This window comes from Leptonychotes weddellii, chromosome 8, assembly GCF_054177405.1.
Source record: "Leptonychotes weddellii isolate Sample4059 chromosome 8, ASM5417740v2, whole genome shotgun sequence".
Lineage (NCBI taxonomy): Eukaryota > Metazoa > Chordata > Mammalia > Carnivora > Phocidae > Leptonychotes > Leptonychotes weddellii.
This window is the reverse complement of record NC_138376.1, coordinates 63,704,505-63,723,902: the sequence shown is the minus strand read 5'-3', so window position 1 is coordinate 63,723,902 and position 19,398 is coordinate 63,704,505. Positions and strand designations below refer to the sequence as shown.

General features: G+C 38.3%; 2 pseudogenes across 8 annotated transcripts in view; one reads left to right on the top strand and one right to left on the bottom strand.

Moving 5' to 3' along the window:
• Positions 1 to 19,398, bottom strand: part of LOC115939445 (small ribosomal subunit protein eS6 pseudogene) — a 195,538-nt pseudogene that overhangs the window by 156,215 nt on the left and 19,925 nt on the right. The window lies entirely within an intron of this gene.
• On the top strand, positions 9,887 to 10,302 carry LOC102738947 (large ribosomal subunit protein uL14 pseudogene; annotated as a pseudogene).

The window sequence follows — 19,398 nt, the reverse complement described above, 5'->3', positions numbered from 1 at the left end:
CTGAATTACACTCAGATAAACTTGCCCATGCTCTCTATCTAAGACTTCCATTGTGGTCCTCTCTCTTAACTTGCCCAAATGTGTGTCTGAATTCTTATAGAATGGTAGAGTTCACATCTTTTCCCTAGAAGGAACTCAACTTATGTAAATGGTTTAGGGATGAAGAGGCATGTCCCCTAATTTCACTTATCAGAGTCTATTTGAACCCCAGATAACACAACATATTACATTTCTTTATATTTCTTCCCTCTTCTTCAACAAAAGCCAGTAATAGAGATTCATAAATTGAATCTAGGTTACTGTTATAGAATTATTTGAAAGTAGATGCAAAAATGGAATCTCATGACATGACTTTTCCTGCCATTTTCCCATGTATATGAGCTTCCATTTCTTCCTCATCTGTAAAATTGGGGTAATAATAATAATAATAATAATAATGCCTAGTTCACAGATTTGTTGTAAGGATTAAATAAGTTAATATGTGCAAGTTAATTAGAGAAATGCCTGGTATGGGAAAAGTGATCCATAAATGCTTCCTGCAATTATTACTGTCAAAATAATAATAGATAGGAAGGGGTGCCTGGGTGGCTCAGTGAAGCATCTGCCTTCAGCTCAAGTCATGATCTCAGGATCCTGGGATTGAGTCCCACATCGGGCTCCCTCCTCAGTGGGGAGCCTGCTTCTCCCTCTCCCTCTGCCCCTTCCCCCCGTTTGTGCTCTCTCTGTGTGTGTCAAATAAATAAATAAAATCTTCTAAAAAAATAATAGATATGGAGGAAGGAAGGAAAAAAGGAAGAAAGGAAGGAAAGAAGGAAGGCTAAGAAGGTGCAGATTCTGTGGGACATCTGGACACAGGGCTCCTTTGTCCCTAAACCCATTGCATTGAGTTCCTTGGGTTCATATAATTTATACTTTATCTGTACAATGCCAAACATTATTTAGCTGAGAACAGTATAAGACCTGGACACTTCAGTAAATCTTTTGCTGAGATTAAGAACGATAAAGCTCATTTTTTTATAACAGGAAGAACTAAAAATTCAAATAGCCCAAGTTTTCTCTCCTTATGTATTTTATACTCTATGCTTTGTCAAAGTTCGTATAGGTGGAGATTTTCTGTGGATTAAAAAAGCAGGCAAATGTGGCAAAATATGAACAAATTTTAAATCTAGATGATAGGTATATAGGTATTCATTATACTATTACTTCATCTTTTCTGTATGATTAAAATTTTTCATAATAAACAGTAGAGAAATGACAAAATTTAAAGTATATCTTATAGTTACTAAAAATCTAGGCTGGGGTGCCTGGGTGGCTCAGTCGGTTAAGTGTCGAAATCTTGATTTTGACTCAGGTCATGATCTCAGGGTTGTGGGATTGAGCCCCACCGTCCAGCTCTACACTCAGCGGGGAGTCTGCTTAAGATTCTCTCTCTCCGGGGCGCCTGGGTGGCTCAGTCATTAAGCGTCTGCCTTCGGCTCCGGTCATGATCCCAGGGTGCTGGGATCGAGCCCCGCATCGGGCTCCCTGCTCCGCGGGAAGCCTGCTTCTCCCTCTCCCACTCCCCCTGCTTGTGTTCCCTCTCTCTCTGTGTCTCTCTCTGTCATATAAATAAATAAAATCTCAAAAAAAAAAAAAAAAGATTCTCTCCCTCTGCCCCTCCACTCTCTCTCTTTCTCTCTCAAATAAATATATCTTTTTTAAAAATCTAGGCTAATACTTATGGCTTTTTTTAAAAGATTTTATTTCCTTATTTGAGAGAGAGAGAGATCATGAGCTGGGGGAGGGGTACAGAGAGAGGGAAAGGGACAAGCAGACTCCCCACTGAGCGTGGAGCCTATGCAGGGCTCAGTCCAGGACCCTGAGATCATGACCTGCGCTGAAGTCAGAGGCTTAACTGACTGAGCCACCCAGGTGCCCCAATATTTATAGCTTTTATATCTACGATGTTGTACACTGTTAACTGATATAATAATAATAACCCTTATGCACTATAAAATCTTTAAATATGCCTCCTGAATCATTAAATTAATGATATTTAAATTTTAAAAATAAAAGCAAGGGGTGCCTGGGTGGCTCAGTCGTTAAGCATCTGCCTTTGGCTCCGGTCATGGTCCCAGGGTCCTGGGATCAAGCCCTGCATCGGGCTCCCTGCTCCGCAGGAAGCCTGCTTCTCCCTCTCCAATTCCCCCTGCTTGTGTTCCCTCTCTCACTGTGTCTCTCTCTGTCAAATAAATAAATAAAATATTTTTAAAAAATAAAATAAATAAAAGCAAAATTAATAAACAAGATTGGTTTTGTAACATAGTTTAAATAGCAAAGACTTGGAAACCTCAAGTCTATCAACAGAGAACAGGATAAATAAATTATTGTACATCGATACAATGGAATATTACACAGTCTTTAAATAAGAATGAAGAAGCTGATATGACAAGAATGCCAAGATATATTGTTTTTTTAAAGATTTGATTTATTTATATGACAGAGAGAGAGCACAAGTAGGCAGAACGGCAGGCAGAGGGAGAAGCATGCTCCCGGCTGAGCAGGGAACCTGACGTGGGGCTCAATCCCAGGACCCTGGGATCATGACCTGAGCCAAAGGCAGACGTTTAACCGACGGAGCCACCCAGGTGCCCCACCAAGACATATTGTTAAATGAAAAAAGAAAGGAATGGAACAGTGTGTATGGAATACTCTCGTTTGCCTAAGAAAAGAAAAAACTTTTATCTGTATATATAATTCTTATATGTGTATTTAATAGCTCAGGAAGGATATCCTAAACATGGGTAAATTGGAAGGAACTCGGGGACTGAGAAATAAAAGTGAGAGGAAGACTTTTAGAATATACTCTCCTGAAAGATTCTGAATTTTATGCTAAGTCACTGTATCACCTATTTTGAAAATAAAGTGAACATTTTTAAAATAAACACTTAAAATAAAATAAATAGAAAAATAAGATAGGTGAGCAGTATATTTTAATCCATACTTAGGAAAGTTACAAAATTAACATGAAATTCGTATCTAAATTATCGAGTATCAAGATACCATAAAACTGGAAAAACCCATCCATTCTTTTTGCATAAAGATGAACAATTAACAGATCACTTTGTAAGGAAAGCCTGGGAGGAAGGTGAAAGGTCTCAGTTGAGTAATAAAATCACCACAATTCCTGCCCATTTTCAAGATCTCAGGAGGTTCCTGATGTATGGGTTTCCTTGAGGAGCACAGGAAACTCCTCAGAGTGGTCATCTGACCTTTGCCCATTCCATATCACCATAGCCCAGGGTTGGCTCTGGCTAGAGAATATGGACTCAAAAACCAGTTCCAGTACCACCTGGTCCCACCATATTGTCAACTCCAAATCCAACATCTTTTTTTAAAGATTTATGTTTTATTTGAAAGAGAGAGAGGGAGAAAGTGCAAGTGCGTGGAAGCGCCCATGAGTGGGAGGAGGGGCAGAGGGAGAGAATCTTAAGCAGACTCCCTGCTGAGCGGGGAGCCCAACATAGGGCTCGATCTCACAGCCCATGAAGTCATGACCTGAGTTAAAATCATGAGATGGATACTTAACCAACTGAGCCACCAAAGCACCCCTCCAAATCCAACATTTTAGATTCCATTTTCTTTCAAGTTTTAGCAAATTTTCAGTCATTTTCCCTATTTGTTTGTTTATGCCAAACACAATGGGTTAATAAAGAAATTTTTTCAAACCTTGAATACAAATTCAGATATTTGTTTTACTACCATTCTGGTTAAAGTTTTGAGTATCACAACTCTGTCATGTCCAGATTCACCCAATGACAAAGTAATAATCCTTGGTTCTAACTATCTGGGGAGATTTCTGTTTTTACATGGCTCATATTTATTTAGCTATGTAGTAGCAGCCTCTGTGCTGGGTTCCAATGACCCCTATATCCTGGTATTCACACCCTTGTATAATCCCCTCCCATTTAGTGTAGAGGGATTTAGACTCATTTCTAATAAAATATAGCAGAACGATGTCACTTCAGAGATTAGGTTATAAAAAGATTATGGCCTCCATCTTAAGGACTCTATCTTTCTTCCATTTAGATCACTTGGCCAGGGAGGTAGTCAGTTATGTTGTAAGGCTGCTCTGTGGAGAGAACCAAGAAAGTGAGCTTGGAAACAAATTCTTCAGTCCCAATTGAGCCTTGAGATGACTGACACCTTGGCCAAGAGCTTGACTGCCATCTTGTGAGACACCCTGAGTAAAAGGCACCCTGCTGAACTATTCCCAGATTCCTGACCCTTAGAAACTATGAGATAATAAATGATTGTTACTTTAAGCTACTAAGTTTTAGGGTAAATAGGCAGTGATAGATAACTAATACATGCTAAAATTATTAAAGCTGCAATTTAAATAAACTGATGCAATACCTGATACATTCTCTAAAATACAGTAAATCTATTGTCCAAAGAAGATAAATAACAGAGTAGATGCTTAGTATGTTGACTGATTGTGTGATAGATGACTGGAAACCTTTTCAATAATTCAATAATTAATAAAATAATAATCACATTTTAAAATAATGAAGACCTTGGAATGACTCATCAAAAAAATGAAATATTGTTTACCATAGCAAGTTTTGCATATTTTTATATTCTGTGTGTGAAAATCCTTGTATAATATTAATATATTATGAATCTCTGTTTTTGCATAAACATAATCACTAATCCCCAGTTCTGCCAGATAATAGTTTACTGAACTTAAAATTCAATTTGTAGTTGAAATTTTATTTCAGTTATAATTCCTCTCAAATCAATTCCTGAAACAGCACTTGATATAAAGAATGGGGCATGAGTGCCCTCTTGTGATAGAATAGGCATTTAAATGCATTTGTAAATATTTTTCAATTGCATATGAAATCATTTGAACCAAATCATTTCACAAACACAAAATGCCCTTTATTGCTAGGCCAACTTGTATCAGTATTTTTAAATGTGGGGAGGACAAGTACCTGAAGAACTTGGTTAATGTTAATAGACAATATGAATAAATCACTCTAAAATTCCATTCCTTCAATTGTTCTTATAGCTACAACAAAAGCTGAGTATAATAGAGGCTCTTTCAACCAATCATCACTTAACTGTCTCACAAATGTTCTCCATTCCTGCCTAATGACTAGACAGGCTCCCAGTACAAGAGTCTCAGGACCAAGCAGGTAGGCTCCAGTAATGCCTCCACTCTCTAGCTCTCACTGGATGAGGTGTTCACTTTCTGAGGGTCATTGTTTGATCCTGAACCTATTTATGTCAACTGTACTTCTATTCAAATTATGTAATTAAATTAAATACTATGCAAAATGATGTTTTATTAAAAGAAAAAGGAAGTGTTATTAGGGAAAAAGATAACTAAGTGGGATGCTTTGGAATGACTTCAGAAAAGGTATTCAAGAAAAAACTGTGAAATTGTACATGAGTAGGAAAACTATAAAAAAAAATTAAGAATAGAAGTCATAAAAACCTAAAGGAATTCTAAAACCAACAGCATCAAAACATCAGCAGACTACTTAAAAAATAACTGCTAATAAAAGCTTTGGCCTAGGGGCACCTGGGTGGCTCAGTCGGGTAAGCATCTTCTTTCAGCTCAGGTCATGATCCCAGCGGGGAACCTCTCCCTCTCCTTCTCCCTGCAGCTCCGCCTGCTTGTGCTCTATCAAATAAATAAATAAAATCTTAAAAAAAAGAAAAAAGCTTTGGCCTAAAATCAAAAGACTGGTATAATATTCATTTTTACATTTTATACTAAAATAAAATATTTCAGGTACATATTATCTTTTTGAATAATTTTCTATTTTAATCAAATTTTTTTTACTTACTGAGTCTGAAGGATTTTTTTCCCAAATGCTCATATTTTATATATATTTAGATAAAAACTTGTATGGAATATGAATTTGGCCAGTTTTAAAATGAATTTGGGTCTGTGGGGCCTGAAATATAGGAAATCTGTCTCTCATTAAATATCATAAAATGAATTCCACAGCATATTAAAAGGATCATTCACCATGATCAAGTGGGATTTATCCCTGGGCTGCAAGGATGGTTCAACATATGCATATTAATCAATATGATATATCACATTAATAGAATGAAAGAAAAGAATCATGATCATCTCAATAGATGCAGAAAAAGCATTTGGCAAAATTCAGCATCTATCCACAATCAATGAAAACTCTTAAACATTAGGCATAGAAGGAATATATTTCAACATAAGAAAGGCCATATATGACATGTCCATAGCTAACATTGTACTCAATGGTAAAAGGATGAAAACTTTAAGATCAAGAACAAGACAAAGGTACCCACACTCACCACTACTATTTAACATAGTACTGGAAGTTCTAGCTAGAGCAGTCAGGCAAGAAAAGAAAAGATCAGAATAAGAAAGGAAGAAGTAAAATTGCCTTGATTTGCAGATGATATATAATATAGAAAATCCTAAAGACTCAACCAAAAAACTGTTAAACCTAATTAATGAATTCAGTAAAGTTACGAGATATAAAATTAACATACAACCAAACTGAGGGTTCTAGAGGGGAGGGGGGTGGGGGGATGGGTTAGCCTGGTGATGGGTATTAAAGAGGGCACGTACTGCATGGAGCACTGGGTGTTATACGCAAACAATGAATCATGGAACACTACATCAAAAACTAATGATGTAATGTATGGTGATTAACATAATAAAAAAAAGTTTGGTAATAAAAAAAATTAACATACAACCATTAGTGGTGTTTCTATACACTAAAATGAAATTTCTGAAAAAGAAATAAAGAAATCAGTCCTATTTACAATAGCATCAAAAACAGTAAAATACTTAGGAATACATTTAACTAAGGACGTAAAAGATCTCTATGCTGAAAACTATAAGATATTGATGAAGTAAATTGAAGAAAATACAAGTAAATGGAAAGATAACCTGTGTTCTTGGATTGGAAGAATTAATATTGTTAAAATGTCAATACTACTGAAAGCCATTTATAGATTTAGTACAATCTCTATCAAGATTCCAATGGCACTTTTTTACAGAAGTAGACAAAATGCTCCTAAAATTTATATGGAACCATAAAAGAGCCTGAAAAGCCAAAGAAATCCTAAGAAAGAATAAAGCAGGAAGTATCACTCTTCCTGATTTCAAGCTATACAATAAAGCTATAGTCACCAAAACTGTACAGTACTAGCATAAAACAGACCCAAATCGGCCAATGGAACAGAACCAGGAGCTGAGATATAAACCCAAACATACGACCAACTAATATTTGACAAGAGAGTCAAGAATACTCAATGGAGAAAAGCCAATCTCTTCAGTAATGGTGCTGGGATAATTGGTATTCACATGTAAAAGAATGTAACTGGACCAGTATCTTGCACCACTTACAAAAATTAACTTGAGGAGTGCCTGGGTGGCTCAGTCTTTAAGCATCTGCCTTCAGCTCAGGTCATGATCCCAGGGTCCTGGGATCGAGCCCTGCATTGGGCTCCCTGCTCAGTGGGAAGCCTGCTTCTCCCTCTCCCACTCCTCCTGCTTATGTTCCCTCTCTCGCTGTGGCTCTCTCTGTCAAAAAAATAAATAAAATCTTAAAAAAAAAAAGAAATGGATTAAATACTTAAATGTAAGACTTGATATCATGAAATTCCTAGAACAAAATATAGGAACAGAGTTCCTTTACAGGGGTCTTGGTAATGATTTTTTAGAAATGACACCTAAAGCATAAGCAACACAATCAAAAATAAACACTTGGGACTAAACAAACTAGAAAGCTTCTACACAGCAAAAGAAACCATCAGCAAAGTGAAAAGGTAACCTATGGAATCAGAAAATATATTTGCAAACCATGTATCTGATAAGGGGTTAATACCCAAAATATATAAAGAACTCATACAACTTAATAGCAAAAAAATAATAATCCAGTTTAAAAATTGGCAAAGGACCGAAATAGACATTTTCCCAAAAATAATATATGAAAGGCCAACAGGTATATGAAAAAGTACTCAACATTACTAGTCATTAGGGAAATGAAAATTAAAATCACAATGAACTATCACCTCATGCCTGACCACAAGAGATCAGTCTTGTGGTTAAACAGAGGTAGGGGTGGGGAGTAAACGTTTTTCCTTTTCCTTTCCTTTCCAATAAAGGAAAAAGAATATTATATATTCTTCTTTCTTTTCTTTTTATTGTGTCTATATAAGAAGATGGATGTTAGCTGAACATATTGTGGTAATCATTTCACAACATACATAAACTAAACCATCATCCTATGCACCTTAAACGTATACAGTGATGTATGCCAAATATTTCTCAATAAAACTGGGGGGAAAAAATCAAACCATAACATTTGGCACTGACATCTGGGAATATTTGTATAAAGTTTTGATTCCTAAAATTACACTGCTTTTACATTACTGACATCAATATTTGGTATAAAAGGTTTATGCAGATAACAAATGTCTGGAATCCTCACCAAAGGATGCATTTACAAGTCTGAGCATACTGTTTTGTGGTGATGTGACAAACTACAGTATCAGATAAAGGGGCTTCTACTTCATTTTTTAAATTATTTTTTAATTACCCAGGAAATTGTGAATATAACTAGCCCAAACTAATGTAAATGGCCAAGAGCAATCCATGCCAGGAGGGGCACAGCCTTGACAAAGCTTAGTCATAAAGCAGTTTCACCTATAAGTAGAATGCAGTATAATTTATGTTTAAAGCAAGACATATGTATTAGACAGCCTGTGGCATAAGCTCTTTCTTCTGCATTTCTTTCTATTAAAAAAAAAAAAAAAACCTATCTGCTACCCTAAAGTCATGAAAACAAAGTGGGTTTTTTTTCATAAATTTATAATAGCATGATAGTGATAAAAGGGCCCTGGATTCCATACCTGAAAGTCCAGCTACAACTTCTGCTCCACCCTACACACCATATTAGGTGGCAATAACAAGCTAGTGAACATGAAAATAGAGAAATACAGGAGTCTAAATTAAAATATTAAAATATTTGTCCATTTTCATCCAAGTCAGGTTAAAAAAAAAGAGTACCTACAGTTTTGCCAAGTTCAGATTCATTTAGTGAAAAAATGAATAATCCTTGAACCTCACTTCCTGGGGTTTTTTCTGTTCTGGGAAGTTTTCTGTCCTAGGTACTACTTTGCATAGGTACATGTTTACCAAGTCACAGCTATTAAAGTCATGACCTTAAATGAAAAAATGAAACACATGATAAAATCTTTAAAAGTAAGCAGGGAGTGGAGTGGAGTGGAGGGGGGTGGTGAGGGATGGGGTGGCTGGGTGATAGACATTGGGGAGGGTATGTACTATGGTGAGCACTGTAAATTGTGTAAGACTGATGAATCACAGACCTGTACCCCTGAAACAAATAATACATTATATGTTAATAAAAAAAAATTTTTTTTAAATAAGCAGGGAGTGCCTGGGTGGCTCAGTCAGTTAAGCATCTGACTTCAGCTCAGGTCGTGATCTCAGGGTCCTGGGATCAAGCCCTGCACTGGGCTCTCCAGTTGGCAGGGAGTCTGCTTGTCCCTCTCTCTCTGCCCCTCCCCCTGCTCATGCGCTCTCTCTCGCTCGCTTTCTCTCAAATAAATAAATAAAATACAGTAACCAGCAAGTTCTTGTCAAAACAGCCAGAAGCTTTCTGTCCCTTTCCAGCATTCAAGATGTCAAAGTAAGCGGGACGCCTGGGTGGCTCAGTTCGTTAAGCACCTGCCTTCGGCTCCGGTCATGATCCCAGATGGGGTCCCACAGTGGGCTTCTTGCTCAGCGAGGAGCCTGCTTCTCCCTCTGCCTGCCACTTCCCCTACTTGTGCTCTCTCTGACAAATAAAGAAATAAAATCTAAAAAAAAAAAAAGATGTCAAAGTAAGGATGTGGCGGATCTTCTGGTGTGAAATTCTAGATTTCCCTGGGTCTTCACGTAGGAGCTGTGACACAGGAGCCAAAACTCTGTTTATCATCTTTGTGAAGGGGCTCAAAGGACAACTGAGTAGACTTCCTGCTGCTGGTGTGGGTGACATGGTGATGGCCACAGTGAAGAAACACAAACCGGAGCTCAGAAAGAAGGTACATCCTACAAGAAGGTAATTCTACAACGAAAATCATACTGGAGAAAAGATGGCATGTTTCTCTATTTTGAAGATAACACAGGGGTCATAGTAAACAATAAAGGCAAAACAAAATGTTCTGCTATCACAGGACCAGTTGCAAAGGAGTGTGCAGACTTGTGGCCCAGGATTGCATCCAATGCTGGCAGGATTGCGTGATTCTTTGGTGTTTAAAAATTTATTTATTTATTTTGAGAGCAAAAGCAAGGGAGTGAGAGGGAGAGGGAGACAGTGAGTGGGGCAGGGAGGTTGGAGGGAGGGAGAGAGAGAATCCCAAGCAGACTCCCCCCTGAGTGAGGAGCCCCATGCAGGGCTCTGTCTCACAACCCTGAGATCACAACCTGAGCCAAAATCAAGAGTCAGATGCTTACCAGCTGAGTCACCCAGGCATCTCTCTTTGGTGTATTTGTTTAAAAAAAAATTAAAAATTATCTGCTCTCCCCTGCACCCCAAAAAAGAGAGCAAGGCCTTTGAGGAAACATTTCTGTAAGTGTGGGAAGAAAGCTTAACCATTAATTTATTGGATAACTTTACATAAGTCACTTGCCTTTTTTGCATCTATTTTCCCTTTCTTTTTAATGGAAATGATAATATATGTCTTACCCACAGCACAATGTTAATGTTAGGTAACATATGTTAAAAGGCTTTGATTAGTATTATATGTCATCATCATCATCACTAATCATTTACTGATTATCTAGTATAATTAAAGCAATATGATAAATGTTTATTGGAGACTGAGAGCCAGGATACAATAAAAAAATAAAATAAAATGTAATAATACCTGCCCTACCCATGGAATAAGATTAGAATTGGATGAATAACATATGAGCTTCATAGAAATGTGTGCAAATACTAGGATTGTCTGAAATAAAGCCAAGCACTTAGCAAAGATGACAGCTGGAATAAATTATTGGGTAGTGCTGAGTTTTTGGAGATTATATAAAATGATGCAAAAACTTGCAAGGAACATCCACTGAAAGGGACTGAGTCTTGAGAGAAAGCTAACACAGCAAGTAAGTAAGAAATAATGAACAAAAGTTATAAAGTTATTTTATAGGACAAACTAGAGATATAACCAAAACAATATTTTTAATAGTGAGAATTTCATCATTTGAAGGGGAGAAACTTAGTCTTGGTCACATGTAAGTTAGCTTGACAAAGTAGCCACAGGACTATAATTGGGGTCCCAAGTTGTATTAGATCATTCAACTGGAAGAGCAAGATCAGGTAAAGTCATTCAAGAAAATGCTCTTCTAGATTGTAAAATTGTTAATGTAGACTTCTAGAGAAGATGGATCCTAAGCTCACTTCATCCATGGGCACAACTAGATAACAGCCTCATCAGTGTAAATAACCCAGAACAACCAAAGACTAGCAGAACAGACTCTTCACAGCTAAATGTAGAGAAGAGGTCACACTGAAGAGGGTATGAAGGGCAAAGATAGGTTGGGAGCTAAATAGACCTGTGGGGCTGTCCATGGAAGGGAGGAATGTGCTGGGCATGGAGGGGGCAAGAAACAGAACCTCACACCAGGTACCCCAGGCATGGGGAACCCACACAGGAAGAAGAATCCCTATAACATTTGGCTTTGAAAACCAGAGGAGCCCAACAGTCAGTGGAATTTAACACCTGGAACTTTAAAAATCAGTAGGCTTGGCTCTGGGAGGGTTGTGGCAGGGATGGGGGGGTGTTAGGAACTGAGTCCCTACCCTTAAAGAGAGAGCACAACAAACAGCCCCATGGAGGTACAGCATAGAAGCAGCAGTTTGAAAAATGCCTAAGGTATACAAGAGGTTGATTTGTTTACTAATCTCAGACCATGTGCCTTGGGAGACTTCTCAAAGAACAAAAGAGCTGGTAGACCCCATTTCCACCTCCTGCCCCCTAGCCTAGATACACAGATACCCATGCAGAAAAGTGTGGCACCAACGCTCTCCACCCAGCTTGCTGACAGCACGCCCCGTCCCCATGTTCTCTTGCAGACCTGCCCCCTCCAATACTCCCTTGGCCAGAACCCATGCAAAACAGTGTCACAAGCCTGGCATTGTGCAAGCAGCCCTGACAGGGGCAAGCACCACTCCAAATTGACTACTGCCCCCAGAAAGAAGCAAGATAACCACACACAGCAGTCTGAGTACAGGCCCAGCAGTGGGCTAGGTCAGATATCTGGTCTGACTGCAGTCCCCACCCACCAACAAAAGCTTCTCAGGGGACAACAAAGGTAAGGCACCCTGTAGCTCAGTGCTACTGCATCTCTGGCAAATGCGTAGTCTGACTCAGCTCAAGCCCAAGGTGGCCCCAAACTGGCCCACTAACAATACAGAGACCAAACCTTCCCCACAATGGGCAGAGAGCCATTGCAGACAAGTGGACCAAAGGAAAAAATGGCTCAGCCACAACAGTAGGGCATATGCAACACACATAAGACACACTTGAAGAGCCAGGTTCCAGTGAACAGGGGACACTGCACTGCAGGGCACTACAGGACCTCTTCTTCATAAGGCCACTACTTTCAAAAGCAGGCGATGTAGGTGAGTTTCCTAACACATAGAAACAGACACAGAGAGTTAGACAAAATGAGGAGACAGAGGAATATGTCCCAAATGAAAGACCAGGACAAAATCACAGCAAGAGAGCTAAACAAAACAGAGATATAGAGACTTTAAAGTAATAGTCATAAAGACCACTGGACTGGAGAAAAGAGTAGAGGACCTCAGTGAGACCTTCAACAAAGAGAAAACATTTAAAAAAAAATCAGAGATGAAGAACTTAAGAAATGAAATTAAAAATACAATGGATGGGGGTGCCTGGGTGGCTCAGTTGGCTAAGTGTCTGCCTTAACTCAGGTCATGATTCCGGGGTCCTGGGACCAAGCCCCATGTCAGGGGGCTCTCCTTCTCCCTGTCCCTCACTCGTGCTCTCTCTTGCTATCTCTCAAATAAATAAATTAAATCTTTTTAAAAAAATGCAATGGATGAAATAAATAGTAGACTAGAGGAATCAAAAGAAGGGATCAGATATGGGCGCCTGGGTGGCTCAGTCGTTAAGCGTCTGCCTTCAACTCAGGTCAAGATCCCAGGGTCCTGGGATCGAGTCCTGCATCAGGCTCCCTGCTCAGTGGGAAGCCTGCTTCTCCCTCTCCCACTCCCCTGCTTGTGTTCCCTCTCTTGCTGTGTCTCTCTCTGTCAAATAAATAAAATCTTAAAAAAAAAAAAGGGATCAGTAACCTGGAGGACAGAGTAATGGAAAGCAATCAAGCTGAACAGGAGAGAGAAAAAAATAATAAAAAATGAAAATAGACTGAGGGAACTCAGCAACACCATCAAGCCTAATAACATTTGCATTATGGGATCCCAGAAGGAGAAGAGAGAGAAAATGGAGCAGAAAATTTATTTGAAGAAATAATAACTAAAAACTTCCTGAATCTGGGGAATGAAACAGAAATCAGAGCTGAAAGGCACAGAGAGCCCCAACGAAACCAACCCAAGGAGGTCCACACCAAGACACATAGTAATTAAAATGAAAAAAAAGTAGTAATAAAGAGAGAATTTTAAAAGCATCAAGAGAATAGGTGCCTGGTTGGCTCAGTTAGTTAAGTGTCCGACTCTTGGTTTTGGTTCAGGTCATGATCTCAGGGTTGTGGGATCAAGCCTCCCACTCATGCTCTCTCTCTCCCTCTCTCTAAAATAAATAAATGGGGCCCCTGGGTGGCTCAGTCGGGTAAACATCTACCTTCGGCTCAGGTCATGATCCCAGGGTTCTGGGATCAAGCCCCGCATCAGGCTCCTAGCTCAGGGGGGATTCTACTTCTCTCTCTGCCTGCTGCTCCCCCTGCTTGTGCTTTCTTGCTCTCTCACTCTCTCTCTCTGACAAATAAATAAATAAAATCTAAAAATATAAAATAAAAAACTATTAAAAAATAATCTTTTTTTAAAAAAGAAAATAGAAAAAATTTTTTTAAAAAAAGGAACAGAGAACATAAAATAAGTAACAAAATGGCAGTAACTACATACCTATCAATAATTACTTCAAAAGTGAATGGACTAAATGCTCCAATCAAAAGACACAGGGTGGGGCACCTGGGTGTCTCAGTCAGTTAAGCGTCGGGCTCTTGATTTCAGCTCAGGTCATGATCTCAGGGTTGTGAGATGGAGCCCCACATCAGGCTCCGTGCTGGGTGGGGAGCCTGCTTAAGATTCTCTCTCCCTTGCCCTCTGCCCCTGCCTCCCCTCCCTCTCTCTAAAACAACAAACAAACAAACAAACAAAAAAATAGGGTGATGGGATGGATAAAAAAGTAAGCGTCATCTATATCCTGCCTACAAGAGACTCCTTTCAGACCTAGAGACACATACAGTTGAAAGTGAAGGGATGGGAAGGCATTTATCATGCAAATGAAAGTGAAAAGAGGGTGCCTGGGTGGCTCAGTCAGTTAAGCATCTGTCTTCAGCTCAGGTCATGATCCCGGGATCCTGGGATTGAGTCCAGCATCCCAGAGCTGGGCTCCCAGCTCCATGGGGAGCCTGCTTCTCCCTCTGCCTGCCACTCCTCCTGCTTGGGTTCTCGTTCTCTCTCTCTCTCTGACAAATAAATAAATAATATCTTAAAAAATAAAAGAGTTAATACCTATGGGGTGCATGGGTGGCTCAGTCAGTTAAGCGTCTGACTCAATTTTGGCTCAGGGTCATGAAATCAAGCCCCGTGTTGGGCTCAGCAGGGAGTCTGCTTCTCCCCCTCTCCCTGTTCACACTCTCTAAGAAAATAAATAAATAAATCTTTTTAAAAAAAATAAATAAGGAAGAGTTAATACCTATTCTTCTCAAACTATTCAGAAAAAATAGAAGAGGAAGGAAAGCTTCCAAATTCATTCTAGGAGGTCAGTATTACCCTGATATCGCAACTGGATATAAAGACACTACAAAAAAAGAGAACTACAGGCCAGTATCTCTGATGAACAAAGATGCAAAAATCCTCAACAAAATACTAGCAAACCTAATCCAATAATACATTAAAAAGCCATTCACCACCATCAAGTGGGATTTATTCCTGGGTTGCAAGGGTGGTTCAATATTTGCAAATCAGTCAGCATGATACATCACATCAACAAGAGAAAGATAAAAATCATATGATCATTTCAACAGATGCAGAAAAAGCATTTGAAAAAGTACAACATCCATTCATGATAAAAACCGTCAACAAAGTAGGTTTAGAGGGAACGTACCTCAGTATAATAAAGGCCATATATGAAAAACCCACAGCTAACATCACACTCAACAGTGAAAAACTGAGAGCTTTTTCCCCTAAGGTCAGGAAAAAGAGAAGGATGCCTACTCTTACCACTTCTTTCCAGCATACTACTGGAAGTCCTAGCCACACCTCTCAGACAAGAAAAAGGAATAAAAGGCATCCAAATTGGTATTTGCAATGACATTATTTGCAGATGACATGATAGTATACCCTAAAGACTCTACCAAAAAATTACTAGAACAGATAAATGATTTCATGAGGTCACAGGATAAGAAATCAGTGTACAGAAATCCATTCCATTTCTATACACTAATAATGAAGCAGGAGAAAGAAATTAACAAAATAATCCCATGTACAATTGCACCAAAAATAATAAAATACCTAGGAATAAATTTAACCAAGGAGGTGAAAGACCTGTACTCTGAAAACTACAAAACACTGATGAAAGAAATTGAAGACAACACAAACAAATGGAAAGATATTCCATGCTCATGGACTGGAAGAACAAATATTGCTAAAATGTCCATACTACCCAAAGCAATCTACATATTTAATGCAATCTCTATCAAAATACCAATAGCATTTTTCACAGAGCTAGAACAAAAAAATCCAAAACTCTGTATGGAACCACAAAAGACCCCAAATAGCCAAAGCAACCTTGAAAAAGAAAAGCAAAGCTGGAGGCATCACAATTCCAGACTTTAAGTTATATTACAAAGCTATAGTTATCAAGACAGTATGGTACTGGCACAAAAACAGACACATAGATCAATAGAACAGAACAGAAAACCCAGAAATGAACCCATAGCTACATGGTCAATTAAACTTCAACAAAGCAGGAAAGAATACCCAATTGAAAAAAGAGTCTTTTCAACAAATGGTGTTCGGAAAACTGGAGAGCAACATGCAAAATAATGAAACTGGACCACTCTCTTAAACCATACACAAAAATAAATTCAAAATGTAAGAAAGACCCAAATGTGAGACAGAAAACCATCTCCTAGAGGAGAACACAGGCAGTAACCTCTTTGACATTGGCCATAGCAACTTCTTGCTAGACACATCTCCTAAGGCAAGGGAAACAAAAGCAAAAATAAACTATTGGGTGGGGGGAGCACCCGGGTGGCTCACTCGGTTAAGCATCTGCCTTCTGCTCGGGTCATGATCCCAGGGATCAAGCCCCACATCGGGCTCCCTGCTCAGTGGGATGCCTGCTTCTCCCTATTTCTCCGCAGCTCCCCCTCCTTGTGCTCTCTCTCTCTCTGTCAAATAAATAAATAAAAATTTTTTTAAGATTTTATTTATTTATTTATTTGACAGAGAGAGAGAGCACAAGCTGGGGGAGCAGCAGGCAGAGGGAGAAGGAGAAGCAGGCTCCCAGCTGAGCAGAAAGCCCGACACAGGGCTCAATCCCAAGACCCTGGGATCATGATCCGAGCTGAAGGCAGATGCTTAACTCAGTGAGCCACCCAGGTGCCCCATAAATAAAATCTTTTTAAAAAATAAACGATTGGGACTTAATCAAGATAAAAAGCTTCCGCACAGCAAAGGAAACAATCAACAGAACTAAAAGGCAACCCTTGGAATGAAAGAAGATATTTGCAGATGACATATCTGATAAAGGGTTAGTATCCAAAATCTATAAAAAACTTAACAAACTCAACACCCAAAAAACAAATAATCCAGTTAAGAAATGGGCAAATGACATGAATAGACATTTTTCCAAAGAAGACATACAGATGGCTAACAAACACATGAAAAGATGTTCAACATCACTCATCATCAGGGAAATATAAATCAAAACTACAATGAGGTATCACCTCACACCTGTCAGAATTAATAAAATTAAAAATACAGGAAGAAACAAATGTTGGCGAGGATATGGAGAAAAGGGGACACTCTTACAATGTTGGTGGGAATGCAAACTGGTGCAGCTACTCTGGAAAACAGTATGGAGGTTCCTCAAAAAATTAAAAATAGAACTACCCTGTGAACCAGCAATTGCACTAATAGGTATCTACCCAAAGGATACAAAATTACTGACTCAAAGGGATACATGCACCCAGATGTTTATAGCAGCATTATCAATAATAGCCAAATTATCAACAATAGCCCAATGTTTATAGCAGCATTATCAACAATAGCCATCAACTGATGAACAGATAAAAAAGACGTGGGATACACACACACATACACACACACACAGAATGGAATATTACTCCGCCATCAAAAAGAATGAAATCTTTCCATTTGTAATGACGTGGATGGAGTTAAAGACCACTATGCTGTGTTACATGCAACTAATGAATCATTGAACATTATATCAAAAACTAATGATGTACTATATGTTGGCTAATTGAATTTAAATTAAAAAGACCATAATGCTAAGTGAAATAAGTCAGAGAAAGACAAATACCATATGATTTCGTTCATATGTGGAATTTAAGAAACAAAACAAATGGGGGCGCCTGGATGGCTCAGTTGGTTAAGCAGCTGCCTTCGGCTCAGGTCATGGTCCCAGGGTTCTGGGATCGAGGCCCACGTCAGGCTCCCTGCTCAGTGGAGAGCCTGCTTCTCCCTCTCCCTCTGCCTATTTGGGCTCTCTATCTCTCTGTCAAATAAATAAATAAAATCTTTAAAAAAAAAAAAGAAAGCAACAAAACAAATGAACATGGGGGAAAAAAGATACACATTAACAAAATTAAGATTAGAAATCATATGATTATCTCAATAGATGCAGAAAAACTTTTGAAAAAAACAAGGAAAAAAAAATCTCAACAAACTGGGTATAGAGGGAATGTACCTCAACATAATAAAGGCCATCTATGACAAGTCCACAGCTAACATCATACTCACTGGTGAAAAGCTAAAGGCTTTTCCTCTAGGATTAAGAACTAGACAAAGATGCCCACTCTTGCCACTTCTATTTAACACAGTTATGGAAGTCTTAGCCACAGCAATTAGTCAGAACAATAAATAAAAGTCATCCAAATCAGAAAAGAAAAAGAAAAATTGCCTCTATTTGCATATGATATTATATATAAAAAACCCTGAAGACTCTGCAAAAAAACTGTTAGAACTAACAAAAGAATTCAGTAAAGTTGCAGGATATAAAATAAATATGCAAAAATCAGTTGCAATACTATACACTAACAAAAAATATCAGAAAGAGAAATCAATGGCTCCATTTACAACTGCATCAAAAATAATAAAATACTTAGGAATAAATTTAACCAAGGAAGTGAAATATCTATACACTGAAAACTATAATATATTAATGAAAGAAATTGAAGAAGACATAAATAAATAGAAAGATACTCTATACTCATGGATTTGAAGAATTGATGTTAAAATGTCCATACTATGCAGATTCAATACACGCCTATCAAAATTCTGATGGCATTATTCACAGAAATTTAAAAACTATCCTAAAATTTGTATAGAACCAAAAGACCCTGAATAGCCAAAGAAATCTTGAAATGTAAGAACAAAGCTGGAGGTATCATACTTCCTAATTTCAAACTATATTACAAAGCTACAATAATCAAAACAGTATAGTACTGGCATAAAAACAGACACAGAGATAAATGGAATAGAGGAGCCCACCCCCCAAAAAACCACACATATATGGTCACTTAATTTATAACAAAGGATACATGAATATACAATGGGAAAAGATAGTCCCTTCATTAATGATGCTGAGAAAACTGGATAGACGCACGTAAAAGAATGAAACTGGACCATTATTTCACACCATACACACAAATCAGCTCAAATTGGATTAAAGACATTAAAACTCCCAGAAGAAAACATAGTCCATACACTCCTTGACATTGACTTTTTGGATCTGACACCCAAAGCAAAGGCAAAAAAAGCAAAAATAAAGTAGGACTACATCAAACTAAAAAGCTTTTGTATAACAAAGGAAACCACCAACAAAATGAAAAGGCAGCTTAATGGAAGAAAATATTTGCAAATCATATATCTGATAAGGGGTTAATGACCAAAATAT